The sequence below is a fragment of the Motacilla alba genome, chromosome 4 (genome assembly GCF_015832195.1).
Source record: "Motacilla alba alba isolate MOTALB_02 chromosome 4, Motacilla_alba_V1.0_pri, whole genome shotgun sequence".
Taxonomy (NCBI): Eukaryota; Metazoa; Chordata; class Aves; order Passeriformes; family Motacillidae; genus Motacilla; species Motacilla alba.
In genome coordinates this window covers 47,930,188-47,948,900 of record NC_052019.1, presented here as the reverse complement: position 1 = coordinate 47,948,900, position 18,713 = coordinate 47,930,188, and the positions used below count along the sequence as shown (strand labels likewise).

The 18,713-nt window shown below is 42.9% G+C and overlaps 1 protein-coding gene across 1 annotated transcript in view; it reads right to left on the bottom strand.

Annotated features, from left to right (window-relative positions):
* Nucleotides 1-5,730: 5,730 nt before the first annotated feature.
* The window catches only part of CXXC4 (CXXC finger protein 4), a 78,501-nt gene continuing 65,518 nt past the window's right edge, over nt 5,731-18,713 (bottom strand). The window contains exons 2-3 of the transcript XR_005256647.1: nt 7,013-7,164; nt 5,731-5,956 (exon numbers count right to left, since the gene is read on the bottom strand). The gene's annotated coding sequence lies outside the window, so the exon portion shown is untranslated. The remainder of the gene's footprint in view (nt 5,957-7,012; nt 7,165-18,713) is intronic.

Here is an 18,713-nt window from a genome sequence, read left to right as displayed (position 1 = left end):
CAAATCCAGCTTTTTGCTTCCAGCATTGTTGTGAGCAAGTTCTGAGATTCACCAAATTCTGCCTCAAGGCAGAGCACCAGCCTGATGCTGGGCTGAGCCCCATGTCTGTGGTCTCAGTGATGGGGCTGGGAGCTCTGCAGCATGGCAGATACCTTAATGACACCCAGACACTCTTGCTTGTGTCAGCTAACTGCACTTGCAGGCTCCAAGGAGACCTTACAACTAGATGGGAACACTGCTTTTGTTGTGATGCCAAGGGATAGGGCTGCCACGTCGCTATCCTGCAAGTGTTGTGCTGCAAACCCAACTTCTGCGTGTCCTCATATGCATTTCCTTCCAGTTTTAGGTACAGACGCAGATGTTTTTGGGGAGTTTTCTTCAAGGCCTCATATATCATCTGTCCTGTAAATGATTGCAGTGGCACCAGCTCCTGTCCTTGACTGTGCTTCTTTGTCAAGCACAGCAGCGATAGCAATCACTTCAGGTTTTGCAAACCTGCAGATCACTATTGCCAATCTTTGTATGAACAAGAGCTAATTAATCTTCACCACATCTTTGTGAAGAAGGTAAGTATTATCATTTATTATCTTTCCTGTTCTACAAATACAAGCCGAGATGGCAAAACAAAAAATGATTTGCTGATGGCCAGGCAAAGATAAACACATCGTGGGCAGTAAATACAGTGTTGCTCAGTGAAAGAAGGCAGACTGCAAGATTCCCAGATTTTACCTTAATGCAGATAATGAAGTATAGCTATCCTAATAAACAGCAGTTCTTTGAAATCGAGTCTTTCTGCTCTGAGAATAAGTAAAACAGCAGCCAGAATATTTTGCTAATTTTAGTGCAAAAGAAATACAAAGATGAAGGGCCCAAATTTTGAAACAGAGCAGCAGCTGCACACATTTGGTTTTAGTTTTCAAAAAGAACACATTTCCCATTTAGGCTTCAAAGTGGCTGCTCTGTCAAAAGGCCCACTGACATATTGAACCTCTTGACATTTTGATTTTTAATTTACTCTGAAATATTGCAGAGGGATCAGTTAAGTGCTGAACTTCATTTTTCTTGTAGTCTGCTGCAGTCAAATGGAGTGGAGCTGTATCTTTAAAATCTTGCCCCATTTTGCCTGTAGTAGGGACATGGAAAATTGGCTTCCTGTGTGTGCAAAGGCAAGAAAGGATGTAGAAACCTTGCTGAAAAGAACTGAAAATTGCCTGTTTCAGTGTAGCTTTGTCTCAGTAAGATGCTCCCTGTCTGTGGAAATAGTAGTTGTTTCCTACCTTCTTATTCTGTATTTCAGCAATTATGCTGGCCATTTTAGGAAACTAGTTATAAATGCAGATTATTTTCACGTCTGGTCAAATGTTGAATAATGATTTAGTATTCCTGTGCCACATCCTTGCAAAGCACTTCAAACTGATTTGAGTACATGAGCCTGATCTTTTCAAAAATCTTAACTGAGAAAGAAGTAGCTGAAATTATCCTGAAAAAAGGCACTCAGGTGGCTCATCATTTCTTAACTGTATGAGGTGAGAAGGGGAAGGGCAAGACAGTGGTAAAAAAAGCAGGGGAAAAATTTCTTGGGAACAAGCTCAAGATGCGTCCAAAGGGAAATCCCTTAGGGCCTCCAAGGAGGTAAACAAGTATCATTAAACCATCCTGCAGCTCTTTGGCTCCCTTACCTGCCTTATTTTATTTTCTTTCTTTTTTTGTGGAGAACCCTCACACCATTCAGTGCCATGAATTTATTAATTTTTGATATGTTTTGATAGTTGACTTTTCCTTCTTTTTTTTTTCCCCCGCTAAGTTCTGAGTACCAATGTTGTCATTCTAGAGTTTTCTCCTATTAAACAATAAATTCAAAGACCAGTCTGAGAAAGTTGCCTGCCTTTTTGATGGGCATGGCACCCGGGCAACCAGCGCAAAGACAGATTCTGCAACAGAAAAGCAGGAATAAAAGTAGGGTAAAATGGAGACCTCTCCTCTTGTGCCTATATTGCTCACAAAGAAATGGCCCAGGTAAAAAAATCACTCTGGTGCCTAAAATTAAGAGACATGAACATCAAAAGGTAGAGTACTGTGATGGCAACTGCCCCCAGGCTGCCATGTTTCATTGCAGCCCAATCCAAGAGGGATCAGTGCAGCCTCTGCCATTGCTGCTGCTAGGGCATACAAAGAGCCAGTTGTCTTTACTTGTGCCAGAGGGGAGCTTAAGCATTGAGGAAATTGCTGTCTGGTGAGAAAGACACAATGTGGGGTACTTGCAGTCACCTGGTCTTTTATTTTGGAATGTGGGAGGGGAGGAGCACTGTGTGGTTACATTCTGTGGCACACAGGATGGTGCCACACTGAGGAATGCTGCTGGCCAAGGGAAGAGGGTCAGAAAAGTCTGAGGATGTCAGCTGCTGGGGTGAGGATTTGGAAAGAGCATAAGGTTCAAGGCAAAGGTAATTGAAAGCACAGACCTTCAAATGACCTGTCATCTCTTCAGCTGCTTCTACAGAAATTTTTCAGAGACTAGTGGGAGGGGTGACTGACTAAATGCCAGGCAGTTTAGCATAAAAAGACCAAAAAAAGACAACTGTGCATGTACCAGTAAGATGGATGGCAGTCTGGGAGCAGGGAGCCTACATATGCCAAGGCACAAGACCAGAAAGAAAACCTGAGAAGCTCAGGGCAGGGTAGTGACACCTCGCCCTCCTTGAATAGCAAAGAGGGGAGCTGGGGACTGCTCACCATTTGGTTATATCTGCCCTGTGGGGAACACAGTACAGTTTACAGAAACAAAATAAATAAACTGGAGGTGTTTGCTCCTGAAAGAAGTCCTTAAGCACATCAGTTAGAATGGAGCTCAGCCTATTCAAAGGTAAGAGAAAGGCAGGGGTAGGTGATTTGGAGCCTGACTGCCTCTGGGGAGTGCTTGAAGAAGGTTTGCCCAGGACGAGTCCATCATTAACCCAAAAAAGTCATCAACTCTGTCAACAAAGTTCAGGGAGGCTGTCTTGCAGAGAGAAACCCACCAGCAACCAAGGTGAGGGTCTGCCCTGGGGTTCTGCACTGGGAGCTAATGGGTGCAATTACAGGATGAGAGCATCAAAAAGGCACAGCTGAAGAAGCAGAAGAGCTTTCCTGGTTTTATTTCCATTCATTTAGTTATACAGGTGCCAGGTTTGCAAGTAGAACATCTTATTGAAGTTTCAGACAGATTTGTATTGATTTGAAGTCAGAACTTTGTCCAGCTAAGTGAACCTGCAATAAACTAATTTTATGCCAAGTTAAGCCTGTACAAAAACATCTTGCAGTGGTTAAAATGAATTGGCATTTAAACAAAGTAAACATAATTTGATAAAACTTCAGTGAGAAGATGAGACTACTCATATTGTGGCCATGCAAGAGCATTTGAGAGAGTTACTAATGTAATTCCTGTTGCACATTAAAAAAGGCCTGGATTTGAATCTATACAGCAACATCAAGCAGAAAGAATTTTATGAACATAATTTTTTAAGCATTCTGATTAAAATTTAAAGTCCTAGTTCTAATTATTTGATCAAAATCATTTTCTATTATAGTATAATTCGCTATTTAGAAAGAGTAAGGTGGCAGATAGTGTCTAAAGCCAAGACAAAACTACAAGATGGCATGTAAAATAACTGTAATTAAACAATCAAATGTAGCAATTAAACATGAATGATTCTTTATTAGGCTGAATGAGGATGCCAAACAAGACTCCACAGGTGGCAAGTTTATTCCCCCATGCTCGTTGGTATTTTCATTAGCAGCTCTTGGCATAGTCAGACATGCAAATCTGTCTGTGTTTTTAAGAGCAAGCCCCCATTTAGGTATCCTTCAAACCAAGGAGGATTTGCGAATATCAAGGAGGACAGGATTAAAGTATAATGATGGTGTTTAGGAGATAAATTGAAGAAATACACTGAGAGTCAACAAAGTCAGTGTTCTGCACAAGAAATAACGAAATGCACCCCTGTAGCACGGCAGTAGAAAACCCTGGGAAGAGTGTTGTATCGCTGTGGTATCCAGAGGTCACCAGTAAGCCCCTGAGAGAGGTGCCAGCAGCGCTGCTCTTTGACAGACACAACATCCAGGCAGCCGAGATGGGCTTTGCTGGGCACCACGGCTGTGACTGGGTGGCAGTGCTTTGTGAGGCATGGGAACTCTCCTTGCAGGCACTGCTTTTTTGGAGCCAGCTTCCCTGCCAGCAGCCACAGGCAGAAAGTTTTGTCGTGCTTTGCAGCCCTGCCACCTTGGAGACACGCCAGGGAGGCATTGGCACAGTTACCAGGTTTGCCCTGGCTGCCATCCAGTGTGTCCAGCGTCCCCCCTGCAGGAGCAGGGCCACCAACTCCTGGAGCCACCTGCTGCCTTAAGCCTCTTTGGGACAGTGTTTTTCCTAGACTGCAATACTTTCCCCAGTGCTCTCCAAAGCTTGAAGGCAGGGATTGGGCTCTGCCTGCAAAGCAGCATCTGCCTTGCAGGAACTCATAAATATGACTCCTGGCTGAACACCCAGCCAGTCAAACCCTACACGAACCTGAATGTGGGACAAGCTGCCAGCTGGACAAACTGCCCCAGCAATAAAATGGTTAATAGCAGAGCTGTGGGAAAACCAGGTGGGATGGTAATGCTGCTTGTACTGCTCTCCTTCAGCAACAGAGGCAATGGCACACAGGAACAGAGCACTGCCCTTGCTGCAGGGAGCATTTTATTTTTAAAGAATAATCCAAAAGAGCTCAGACGAAAGTAACAGAGGTGATAAAGAATTTAGAAAATAAGACCTGTGAGAGAAAGGCATGTCCAGGATGCAGAAGAGAGGGCTGAGGGGACACATAACTGTCCAGAATCACGTTAAAGGGCATTATAAAGAAGACTGGGACCAATTCTCATTAATCAGAGAGGACAGAATGGTAAGGAATGGATTTTAAATCCAGTAGGCAAAAAATTAGATCAAATATTAAGGAAAACTCACCACGATAAAACAGCAAATGGAGAAATCTGCCAAAGAAGCACAGACAGTGGCCACCACTGCAGAGATGCCAGGAGGGACCAGGCCCCAGAGGCAGTGGGGAAACCACCCAAGAACTCCTCTGGTAGTCAGGCTAGAGACCATGGATAACCCCATGGGAATCTCCTCTCTCCTGAGAGGTTCATGGGTACAACAAGGCCCCCCCGGAAGAACAGACTACATGGGAGGGCTAGAAACTATGCAGGTATGAGCATCTTGGTGACAGAGCAGAGTTTTTGCTGCAGCAGGGTCAGTATTGATGGGTATTGCCAAGCGCTCTGTCCTTGGTTCCCAACCACATTTTCTCACCGGGGTGGGAAGTGCCAGCCTTGCAGCTGGTCCCCCTCATGCCTGGTTGTGACATGCACTTGGGGACCACTGCCAGACGCAGGCAGGTTCTGGAATTTCTGTCAAGTCCTCAGATGACACATGGAAATAATATGGCTGCTACACATCCCAAATTACTCCCTGAGATTGTGCATCGGCATTTTGGACAAGGCTTGACCTGCACCAGCTGTGGGCAACAGGGAAGTAGCCTTGGGGCTGTAAACCAGATAGATCAGAAGAAATCTGGCTCCTCTGGAGCTGACACACAACACAGCAGGTTTCACCTTGACCATAGGCAACCAGTGCAGTGGTGGTCAGTGAATTCTCCCTGTTTATTGAAGTAAGTTATCACAGTTTGCTTCATAAGCTCCATCTTTTACCTTTTTTGTACTCCTGCCATGATATTAGGACAGGAACCAAAGGAACCAAAGGAAGGAGCTGGTGTACAGGACATGCAAGGAGTTCCTCTCTCCTTCAGCCAGAGATGGGGGTCAGATCACCTGTGATGATTTTTCCTTTTCAGTGCCAGGTGTATATAAGGTCCTCTGTAACCAGTTGTCACTTGATCAACACTAGCAGATATGTCTACCAGTGCAGTTCTTGTTTCATGTCCTAGGGAAAAGATGAAATTACTTTACTGATTCAGAGATCAATTATGAATTCACTTTTTTAAAACCCTTCAGTGCTAGCTGAAATCTATGCTTTATAAAGCAGAAATAATAAAAAATAAAACAATAATAATAACAACTAAGCAAAAAAGCACATTTCACTGTTTCTATCAGTGTGCACAGGCAGTACTCTCAAATTTTGTATGATGGATGAAGCTTGGGCTTGAATTGAACCTTGCTGAAGTCAATATGTGTCTTCTTTCATGTAGCCTGGCTGGGGATGTGGGTGGGGATGGGGTCTGTATGCACACTGGCAGTCCTAGAGCTGGGTCCATCCAGCCTGCTAAAAACAGGTTAATGCACTTGGGAGATGGAGAGAAGGGAGTTTGGCTTCCAATTTGGCACCACCAGGTGCCAGCCCACAATGAGACAGAGAGCCAGTGCCAGGTGAGGATCTAAATTCCATTTTATTGCTACCCCCAAGTGACCAAGCATCACGACTCAAACCTAAATTAGCAGAATTATTTAAAAGCCAGGAAATATTGTAGTAATAAAAACTGCTTTTTTTTTCTTTCTGTGACCTTTTTATTTCTGAACCTCCATGAGTAACTGATGTCACAATTTGAAGAATTTACTTTTCCTTTCAAAGAAAGTAATGTTTATTTACTTGGGGAAGATGTGGAACTCACTGGCTTCCAGGAGGTGGAGTTTTAATGAACACTAGAGATATGAGCCTATGGAAAAACTGCAAAGGTCGATCAAACTGCAGCTACACAAAAGAACAGTTTGTTCTGCTTCCAATATGACAATATTTACCTGCCATGGTAAGAGATCCGAAAGTCAGGCTTTCCTTTGCATTTCTGCCCAAATCTGTATTTACAAAGCTTGCTTTTGTGATATCCTCTCCAGCATCTAAATCAGTGAGCTCTCTCATACCAGTGATGATATTTCCGTGGAAGACGGATTAATTTTATTTTTTTTCCATTGATCTGGGGCTTGAAACAGCTTTGGGGAGGGAGACAGATAGGAAACAAGAAGGGATTTAAGCTTTTTGCCTCACCTTTAAAAAAAGCCTGTGCAGCATTGCTGTCCCAGGAGTGGGCCCGCATTATTACTACAGCCACAGCCACATCATCAGAGCTACAGCGCTTGGAGTTGTAGATCATCCGTCTGCTGTCACAGCCATGATGTATGAAGGAAAAAGCCATCCATCTGCGAACGCCGAGCACAAAGAACCGTAGCTGCAAGGATGCAGCGTGGCATGTGCAACACACACAGCAGCAAGCATTTTCCAAATAAAACAGACATAAACCTGGTAAATTGAGACCCATCAGAAAGAAGGGGGAAGGCATGCAAAGCCTCTCACCCCCAGGCCTCCAAAATTGCTAGTGTGTTCTCAAATCCAAAAATGACACCTATGAATCCTGCTAATGCTTCTTTCACACTCACATAGCTTATTCTTAAAGCTTACTTTTTTTTTTCTCTTCCAGTGTAAAACCTCAATCATATTTACCCCTGCTTTAGGATCTTTACAGACAAAAGACATTTAAGGCCGTGAAATCTTGGGAGAAGGTAAAATGATGTGGCGGATCAATCAGCTGATGCTTCTTCCCTGCACAGCAGGAGACTCCAGCAAACCTCTTGTATTTTGTGTGGAGACTCAGCTCTGACTGAATTTTTCTTTTGGCACTTTAAGAGAAGAAAGATATTTAAATTTTAAAAAGAGGAAGTGAGACGGAGAGAGCATAAGCTTATGCATGGCTGCAGGTTTCTCAACTAAAAGGAATTGTTGGTTGTCCAGAAGAGAAGCCATTTCTTGTGTTACTCTGCTGCACAGCGCTCCAAGTGTGGGTGCAGAGGAGGTTTTTAGCTAAATAAAATTAGATAAAAATAATTTTTAAAAAAGACCATGCATTGGTCACAGAGCCAGAGATGTGGATGAATCCTGGGATGCTGATCATCCGAAATGATTCTCCTGAGTTTTTCACACCTATCACTGGTGACAAGTAAAACCAATGCTTTACCAAAGCAGACATTCAAGGAAGAGGTTTTTCTCTCTCCATGAAAGAACTGTCTCATCTAAAAGTCAGAAGCGACAAAGAAGTTGGTGTCACAGTAAAGGAATATGAGAGCAAGCAGTTCAGTTATTCTACCTTGTGCAGGGGGGACAGCCATCCACTTTTGAACAGCTACCACACATTTTTCAAAACAATCTACCTCTCTGTAACATAATACATTTGAAATACCACATTCTTGCTCATTAATAGTAAATTATAGCATATACATTAAGCTGTTCTTGACAATGTAAGTCTAAATGCCTTTGACAACCCCATCCTCTGTTTCTGAGGAATGTGGTAGGGTACCATAATGCTAAAGAAGAATTTCTTTCCTCACATTTTACATGCTTTTCAATATCTTATTTTTGTTTAGGAAAAATTACTAATTCTTAATACTAACTTGCCACTTCAATTTTTGCCATTACATTTTTTTTATTTGTTCATGTCAATCTTCCAAGAGAATAATTTAGTTTAGTTTCATTTAGCACTAAATTATTTTCATTTTTAATTCATGATTTTCCCTCAGTAAATATTGAGGGAAACCACAGAATTGAGCCAGTCACAGATTTTTGTTGCTAATAGTTTATTTAAGGAATATGGACATACTCCTTATGGAATCGGACCTTTCTGTTGGCCAAATTATCACTTGTGACAGCTATTAATTTCTTCACAACTGCAAAACATGTCTTGTAAAGCCACAATGCCTCTAAATCAACATACTCGTCCTTAACTTTCCTAAGCAGATGATGAGTTTTGCTGAAGATGACAGTAATTTGGCCATTCCTTAAAATGACAATTAATTTTTAGAACTCGGCTGCACAGAGGTGAGTTGCCTTTTGAAGAATGGTGGGAAAACAGGGAATTGCAGAATGACCAAGGAGGCATCCTGGGAGAGCAGCCTAGACAGATGATCCTGGAGATTCTGTCTGCAAAGTACCAAAGCACTTTTGGCAGCACAGCAAAGCCTCTGCAGCCCTACACCAACTAACCCATTTCCTTTGGGAATGCCTGGCATAGAAAAAGCATAGGAGGGTGTGAAAGAAATCTGGCGACTGAAGTGATATCAGATCTAAAAATCATTCTTCAGAGGTCTACTAATGAATGCATCAGTATTGTCTAAAATAAAGAAAACATCCACAGCAAAGCGGGCAGCAGACTTGGCAGGGGCAGGATCCCAGGACAGCTGAGAGCCTGTGACTGTGTGTGGCCACAGCTCAAGAGGGCTTTTCAGTTCTTCCGCTTGAAACTCTGCCCCATTTTGGTTTGTTTTCTTTCTTTATTCAGTGCCAGCTTCTGAAAAGAAAGGTGTGGGAGAAAGGCTCTCAAGGAAAGATTTATTTTTAGCTTAACAGGCTAGGCCAGCAGTTTACAAAGCCAACAAAGGCCCAGGTTGCACTCTCCAGGACACTTGAACTACCATGGGCAGAGTTCCCTCATTTAATTCAGGAACTGAGTTTTGGCTTGAACATTTCCCCTGTTTTTCCATATCCAAGTAAGAGATTTCTCTAGTGCTGCCTGAGGGGATGGGTCCCCTTTCTGACAGGCAACGGGAAGGAGAGGACAAAGCTGCCAAAGTCATTTTTGCCAGCCAAATTACAATGGACAGCTGATACGCCGCCATCCCAGCCCCTGTGGCAAAACCTCCAAAGTGCCCTCATTCCTGTCTCCTCGACCCCATGTGAGGTGCTCCCGCTCCACTGGGACTGCTGAACTCAGTTAGCAGGTGTTGCCCTCATTTGCAGATCCTTGGGAAGGGCTGATAATTAGGGGGAGATTTCTAGAACAGGTTGCCACCCTTGACAGCAACATGGGAAGAACAGGTAACTGGCTCATAAGCAAAAAACCCAACCAAAAGTAATTTAATATTACAAGTGTTGGAAAGGCAAGAAGAAACAGAAAGTAGTATTTTAAAAGGATAATGATTTTAATAAACTGTTAGCCTTACATAGATGCATGGATAATTAAATATCAGAGGTGAGACTTGCTAATTATCCAGGAGCTGAACTTCCCATTTGCATCTTCAGTAACAAGATTTACGTAGCTTAAACAGTGCCCGCCTCTACGCTTTGAGATTTGTGATTTTAAGGCTTGAGCAACTATAATTAAAGAGCCTTTTTGGAGCGAGTGTAGCACTGTGCAGTGCAATGTGACATTCAGAATATATCAGCGTCACTTTACACAGGAGTTCTGATTATTTTCATTTGTGTGCTTCAGCCTGTCATTTATCGCCAGTGGAGCTCATCTGCCTCAAACCCCGGTGTCTCACCTAGTTCATGCACTTTTCCCCATTCCTATAAACCTCTGTCATTTTAATCACGTGTTTTACGTGTTTAACTCTTAAGGTAAAGACCTACTTTTGTTTGCACACTAATGATTTTACTAGCCTATTGCATAATGCAAACAGTCCTAAAACAGGGCAGCTAATCAACACGAACGTGAGACATGAAGATTGAGGCAGCATCATCCATTCACACAGCAATGCATGTCTGCAACAGAAGAGACTTTTATTTTTCTGCTAAATAGGATGGTAGCAGGAGCTGAGACTGCTCTTTGATTCAGCGATAATGAGTGAACGTTGCACCAATGAAATTTACATTTTGCCAGTGGTATGAAAAGCACAAAATTATTCTTCTTAGTTCAGATTTAGGCTCCCCAAATACACACTGATTTGCTGAAGTCTGAGTGCTCTGAAGCTCCTATTTTCATGAATGAGGATTTTGGCAATCTAGTAAAAGATAGCATCCAACATGAAAGGTAAAAGTAGGGCAGGTGACTACCCATCAGCGTTCCTCCTGGACGATCTTCTTCTCTGAAGCACATTAACCCACCTTCCTCTTCCTGTTCCCCTGCTGCAAGTGAAATCAAATTTTCATCAGTTTTTGCCATATCTGCTTTATCTGGAAACTTTCTGAAAATATATTAGAAAACCTGTATAAGGCTCTGTACTGAGGCAGAAGCACATTCCTCTGTGCTGACACCTACCATGTCAAACTATTATCCAGGCTTCCCGCTGGCTGGTGCTGCAGGAGAAATCTGAACTTTGACTTCAGGGGAGGCAGTGAAAGGTAATTTGGTCTATGTATCACATCTCAGGCAGGAAGAAGGCTGCAGGTCTCATATAAAGCAGACCTGTGAGGCCATGTACAATGGCTGTGGTGGTTCAGGCAGGGACTGTAAGGCAGCAGCAGTCCCACAGGGCTGGAAGTCACCTGGAGGTAATGGCCTCCTGCCCTGCTGTGAAGGAGCACAAAGGGGAAGTGCCATGTTGCCACCCAGCACATTGCACTGCTCTGGTGGACATGATGCATTAAAACTATTACAAATGAGTGTATAGAAGTGTGTGTGTATGTACAGATCCTGACACACCAGGTTAAAACTGAAACAAGTTTATAAGGGCATAAAAATATGTAGTCTTCTTTATTGGCTGCTTTGGTAGCATGGACAGTAGTGGTAGTTCTGTTTTTTCTGGTAGTACTTCTGGTCTAAAGCAGAAACACTACATGATTGACCAGCATCTAAAGGCAGGGCATTTCAGTGATTGTGTGTTCTATCCTGAATCCAAACACCATCAGTTTATTTCTGTTAATTTGGGTAGTACCAACTCTGAGTTCCACGTTTTCTGCAAAATTAACAATGCAGTCTGTGTCCAAACAGACTAGTTAGTGTCCTGAAGATGGAAACACGACCATTCTACAGCAACTATAGCTGCTGGTATCCTGTAACCAAGACAAAATTCCTGGCAATAGAAGACCCACATAATTCCTGAGTGCTTTCAGAATGCTGCTAGGAGAGCCTCATATTGAAAGGCAGTCTTTTGCTCATGAGTGGCTTTTAACAAACTGATAGAGATTTGCTCAGAATCTTGTTAACTACATTGCTGTTATCCAGGCTGTTTCAGGTCAGCCAGTCCATCTGAAGATGTCCTTTCCCAGTCCAGAAGATGGGGGAGGAGGTGACTACTATTTGTTGCATTGTAGTGGTTAACAGGGAAGAACCTGAGCTGCCAGTGCTACTGACTTCGTAGCCTTGAATTTAAAAAAATTACTGTCCACTTTTTTTTTCCTCCACAAAGGAGGCACTTAAGCTAATTTGGGTATATTTTTCCTTTTGTGTTTTATGTGAAAAAGCAGTACCCTCAATCTGTCATCAACACATTTACTAATAGTGAAAGCAAATGCATCAGTTAACATTTGCAAGCTAAGTCTATAACTGCAGAAATAACAAAATATTTTTAAAATTAATAACCAAAAATAAAGTCCCCTTTCAATTCCTAACACTGGAAATGCAAAGCTTCTCCTCAGTCTTACATAGTTTCTCTACTATTGAGCAACTCAGCCTCCTTGGTGTGGGCTGAGGAAACACTCTGCTCAGGGGCTCAGGACCATGCCCTCCTGGGAGGAATGTATAGTTACTTCCTTCAAAAAGTGTCTTCAAACCCTGTGTGGGTACCAGCCTGATTCTCTTTCCCTCTCCTTCCACTCTACAACTGTTTATATCACTTGTTAAGTAACCCCCCCTTTTGTTAATTTATTATACCAGGATAGCAGAACGTGGCAGATGAAAATGATGGAAGCAAGGCTCATTAGGATTCCATGTCCTTTGAGTGGTATGTAAAAAAATGCTATGTGAAATGTCATGAAAGTAGATTTTGAAGTTTTGACAGACGTGAGAAAAGAAGAAATGTTTGCCATTTGTCTTAATGACACTTCAGTGCATTTGGAGATCCTAGGGGGAAAAAAACCCAAAGCAACACCAAGTGACAATTCTGTAGGGAGGTGAACTGTTTTCCAAAACTGGTGCTGGGGCTGAGAGCAGGCCCACAGAACATCAGCAGGCCTGGTTCTGGGCGCAGGCTTCCAAAAGGGAACAGCAAGTGGGATAAAAGTTAGTGAAAATCATAGTCCTTCATGACTTCAGCTTGACCTTTGAGTAAGAACTGGCTGGTCTGTTCCTCCCCACAATACTGCAGCCCTAAGGTCTCTTTGAACGCAGCCAGCAGTGCAAACAGAGACATGCAAATATTACAGGAGCATGAGAGAATGCATTTATATGTAACTACTAACTCAGCCAAGACAATTATTGTCAGTGTTCTGTCTAAACATAATGTTCCTTGACTAAAATCCAGTTCAACAAAAGTCAGACAGTATGTTGCCATCCAGCTGAAATTGTCCGAAGAGGTTTGAAATTTTGACCTTATACGATATAAAAGGATGTGTCATGGACATACCATCCATGCTTTGATTCTTGAACTTGGAAGCTGAATCTGTGACTTTGTGACTCTCCTAAATGCACAAATACATGGCTTTAGTGGCTGCACCTTCTGTCCTCTTCAGGGCTCTAAATGCTCATTTCCCTCCACTGCAGGGAAGGACATTGCTGGCAAGAACAATTCTTCACACTTTTGACCAAACCAGCTACATTTCCCCAAACCAGTCTTTCACCTCAATAAAATGCTACTCAATGCCCTCCAATAAATGATCTTACTTCTTAAAGCTTCAAGGCAAAATTGCCTGCTGAGTAGGAAAAAACAGTGGGTTCAGTGTGGTGCAAGTCACCACGGACTAGGTGAGTGACACCACACATGGAACCCCTTCTGCAAAACCCATCTGTCCTTACAGACTTGTGAGACAATGAGCCCCGAATAAGCGTTTGGTTAATCTATTACCACTTGGGTGCCAGCAGTGGTACAGCAAGGTTCAGTGTGCATGTAGAGCAAAAATCCAACCCCCCCAGTCTTCTCAAAGTAATCAGAATTTGAAAAAATAATTTTGTCATAGTATTAAAGCAAGGGACACACCATGAATGTCAGCATTTACCTCACTGGCAAGAAGTCCAGGTGGAGTGGGATATAGTTTCAATTATGATGAGCTCACCTAGTTTTGTCCCCTTTCCAAAGAAGAGTGTGGCACCCTGGAAGAGCAGTAAAGGAGGGGGGTCCAGGTGATGCATGACTCTCTTTTGCACATGCATAAGATTTTATGCAATCTCAATTTTATGATTCAGCATTTATGAAGTCAAACTTTCTGGTGATAAACAATGTGATGGCGCACTAGCACATTTATTTGAGTCAGAAATGAGAAATGCTCAAAACCTTATCTTGAAGAACTAGTTCTGGTTGGACTATTTGTAGCGAAGAATCAATTTGTTGAATTCGGGTATTTTGCCTGCTTGTAAATCGTTCTGAAACAGATCACAACTTCCATTAATACATCCACAGTTCCAAATTATCTAAAAAGCAATGCAAACATATTCCAGACTGAGTTGCTGGTAAGCTGTTCATTTACTACTTCAAGTATTTGATATGAAATATTTAACTGTTTTTCCTTGGGCCCATAGCTCACCTGGTTTGTCAGTTCCCTGACTGGGTGAGCACAGCTTTTTCAGGTACAATATTTACAAGAGTTTTGCTGAGATTTTCTTCTCTGTCCTTCGCTTACTGCTCTTCTTTCTAGTCTATTATCTTCAGAGGCAGAATTTCGTAGCCTCTCAAAATGAAACACAATCCTCGGTTAGGACTATCAGGCCAGCCTGGGATATTGGCTAGTGACATGAGGGGAAAGAATCCCACAAAACATCTCCTTTCTGCTTTTGTTTTGCAACAAAGTCAACATCATGCACAGCTGATGTGAAGTTTACATAATTATTGCTGCATCTTTCAAGATCAGTGTATGAATAATCCACATTTTGAGGTGTTTTCTGAGTGGAATGAGAGCTGGAACTAAGTAAGGAAAAAATGTCATGCTGTCATGTCTACTGCTTGATTAGAAATGGGCAGCCAGCTGGTGGTGAGGCTCTCACCACTATAGAAACAAAGACCCAGTGTTTTCCTGCTCAGCTTTGTCTGCAGTGGCTGCAGTGTTAGAGATGGATCTATCCAAGCTACGTGGCTGTGATGCAGAGAACAGCTCAGCCACACTTTGCAGCAAGGACTTAAAAAAAGATTACAAAACCCAACAGGGACTTAGAAAAAACCAACCACAAGCCTCTAGTTACTGCCATAATCAGTGCAACTGCAAAAATAGCCAGCTGAGATGTCAGATCTGGTAGCCCAGCACTGACTGCAGTATCAAAATCTTTTGCTGTGGGAAGCTGGAAGCACAGAGATAGGAATGGGCATGGATTTTTCCCCAGCCTCGCCTGGCTGCCCTGCTGCCCTTCTCCCCATGCCACACAAATGAGCTCATCAGTGCCATGGCCCACACATCTGCCCAAACTATTTTACACCACAGCTACTGAGCATTACAGTAACTGCTGACATGAAAGAGCTTAAATAATGCTCTCCAACAGTATCATTTTGATCATCTGTGGACTCAGGAAAAAGTTCTATGCTGGCTTACACAGGTTGCTGTTTTATTTGCAGCTCTGTAAGCTTTGGATTGTTATTTTGAAAGGAAGGTGACTGCATATAAAGCCAGCTCTGCAAAGCACTGGGAACAGGACAGGCTCTCATTTCAGGAAATGTATGGCTAGAATGTGGCTGCCACAGGAAGGATCTGGGAAGCCATCGCACATGCAAAAACTTCTCTTCCAGTAAGTGTTACTAATTTCATCACAGATCCTCCACTGGTGTTTTTAATTGAGATAAATAAAAGAGAGCCAAATATCTAGTGCTTAGTGTTTTTCTTTGCACCCTCAACACTTAGATGCATTTTATTCATTTATCATATGCAGATTGGCTATTATTATGCAAGTACTTGCATGGCAGATAAGTAAATCCAGGCCCTGTGAAAAGCAAGCCCTTTCCATTTCAAAAAGTCAGCTATCTGCTAATTCATTTTACAGTGTGCAATCTTGACTGGTTACTTTTGCTTTTCACAGCTTTCCCATTTTAAAGAGAACGTGTTATGGGGAAGTGTGTCCATTCACAGTCTGCGGCTCTACCCCAGCTTGCAGCAGCTCTTTGCAGCAGAAAATGAGAGGGGTTTCTTAGTATTCCTGCAAGAAAAGTCTACATTCTTGAAAACAGTGTGAATAGGAAGGCTCTTCCCCCACATAATGTGAGTGATACTGAATTATGTCCTTCTGTGGATGCAGTGATGTGAAAAATAGAAAACCTGTACTGCCTGACCCCATGGGTCTGTTTTACATCTGGAGAACCAAACGCAAATAAGACACATCTGAAAATGGAAGTGTATGTCATTTGGAAGAAAGTGGGAAAAAAGACACCTTTCTTCATGTTAACATTTTTACATTTTTTAATGAATTATTACGTGGGTTCACGGAAACAAAGAATGGCCGTGCTAAGGAGCAGACTCTCACTGCTCCTTGATGAGATGTGCCGGACACAGGGGAACACAAAGCAGGATGCAGGGCGCCTGCATTCCCCTGGGGAGGACGAGGATATGAGCATGCTGCTAGCACTGGCCAGGTACCCAGTGCTCTGCAAAGAAGCGTAGACTTGCTGTAGATGACAGGAGAGGAATTTTCCAGTGGACACTTGGATACAACTTTGGGAAAGGCCAGGCGTTCCTTGCTGACTTTATGGCCATCTCTGAAGAGCCAAGCTGAGACTTGCATAGCACAGGCACATTAGAACCACCCTCCTCAGAGCAACCTGCTCCCCACAGAGCCCTGCCAGGTCTTCTCACCATGTTAGGAGTGGAAGAAGCAGCAGCTGCTCCAGCATTTGGTGTATACCACAGTTTAATCAGACTGTGCCTCCAAGTATTAATGGCATAAAGAGACTTATGGGCTACAAAGTACTTCAAGAGGTCATCCAGCCCATTTCCTTGATTTAAGGCTGGATTAGTTACACTATATCATTCCTGCCAAAGCTAGATCTAATCTGCTCTTCAAGATCTTCAGCAACGGAGATTTGACAGCCTCTGAAGGCTGCTGCCTCACCATCATTACCATTACAAAGTCTCTACTTGACGCCTAACTCGATTCTTCCTGGCAGCGATTGAAGACCGGTGCTCCTCTCCCAGCCACCAGAGACGAGGAGATTATTCCCATCTACCTTTCGGTGGCCTTTCATCTCTGCAGAGATTGGCTTCACACCTCCTCTCAGTCCTCATCTCTCTGGGCTAAACACAAACTCAGTCCTTTCTTGGTGGCACATTTCCTTCTCGCCTCACTCCACAAAGGTGTGTGCAAGCAAACAAGATCAGTACAGTCACAGGAGCTGGGGAGAAGGCTTGTGCCTAAGTGAAACTGCTCAAGGAAATTCTGGTGTGCTATCTGGCATTTGCACAGAAAGTTGTGTAACTATTTACCGAGCAATCAGTAAACATGGTTTTTAACCATGGCAACCTCTGTACCATGCATCCCACATTTGTAGACAGCTGCTTCAAATAAATAGGCAACAGACCTGAAATAGCATCACACCACTGCCTTAATTATTAGCCCATTGATCTTGTATCATATGTAAATAGGGACCTTAGAAAGCAGTTTTGAAAGAAGGAAACATGAATCCTAATCATCCCAAATAAAAAGGGGAACTGTAGAGAGACCAAGCTAGGAAAGGTATTACAAAAATTGCTTCCTCTCTGAAAAAGAGTATGCCAGTTATCTAGAAAATATATCTATCAATCCAAATGCACAGAAAAAAACAAAAAAGTGACTGATGTGACAGAGTATGCCAGGTGCCACCTGCTGTTACAACCTGCTTTTGCTATTATGATGTGTCACACACGTGTGCCAACAGTGATGATAAATATAACATGCATATGATGCTTTAATATCCAGGTGCTCATTTTGGATAAATGACCTCTGGATCTGAATATTGTTTCAACCCACAACTGGTGACTCAGTCATGTGAATCTCAAACTCAGCATGTTACACTTGCAGTCAGTTGGAGGGCAGGTATTAGTGGATAGCAAATAGGGACAAAATCCATGTTGAGGCCTGTTCATGAATACCCAATTAAATACACCATCTGTGAGGGCACCTCATGCATCCTGTTTGGTTCAAAGTTCCAGTGTTCAAGACATTGATTACAGCTGCCTGTCCTAACCTACTGCCCAGAAGCTCACCTTTTTGTGGCTGGATACATCAATCGGTGGTGGTGACAAGGACCACTCTACCTGTGGCAACATCTGCCCTCAAGTGACACAATGCTGCCCTGCTCCAAATTTTAAGCACCTGTGCCTTCAGCCTTAAGGTTTACCTATCCCTGGATTGGCAGAATGTCACAGCAGAGCCATCTGAGCATGGAGCATCTTTAAGGATGGTTTCTGAGCTTGTATTAGCCTCATTAAAAAGCCAAGCCACTGCTGCAGTATTTTCTGTGTGGTGGCTCTTGGTTAACCAACACAGACTGGTGGGGTGGTGGCGAGACTCGGTGGTTTGCTGGCCACAAAGCCCTTCCTCTCTATTTTTCTGCAGCAGCTTAACAGAAGAAGCACAAAACAAATTGGATGGGAGCTTGTTTTTCCAAAATGATTATTTCTGGAAATAATGTAGTGGGAAGGTAAGGCAGGACTTGTACTCCTCGCTGATCTTGAAGAGCCTCGGCTGCCAATGGCAGGCTGTGCTCAACCAAAATGCACTCACTGATACTGGCAGGAAGACAATTGCAAGTGACATCAAAAACTGTATTTTTCTTGAGATAAAGGTTCTCAAAATTCTTCATAAAAACCCCTTAGAATTTATGTCTTTTTAGAAAAATGAAAGATTTAGGGTTTTTCATCATTAAGAAAGCTTTCGGTAGAAATATACATGAAATCAATGGGCACGCTTCATTAATTCAGATGAAACATGAAC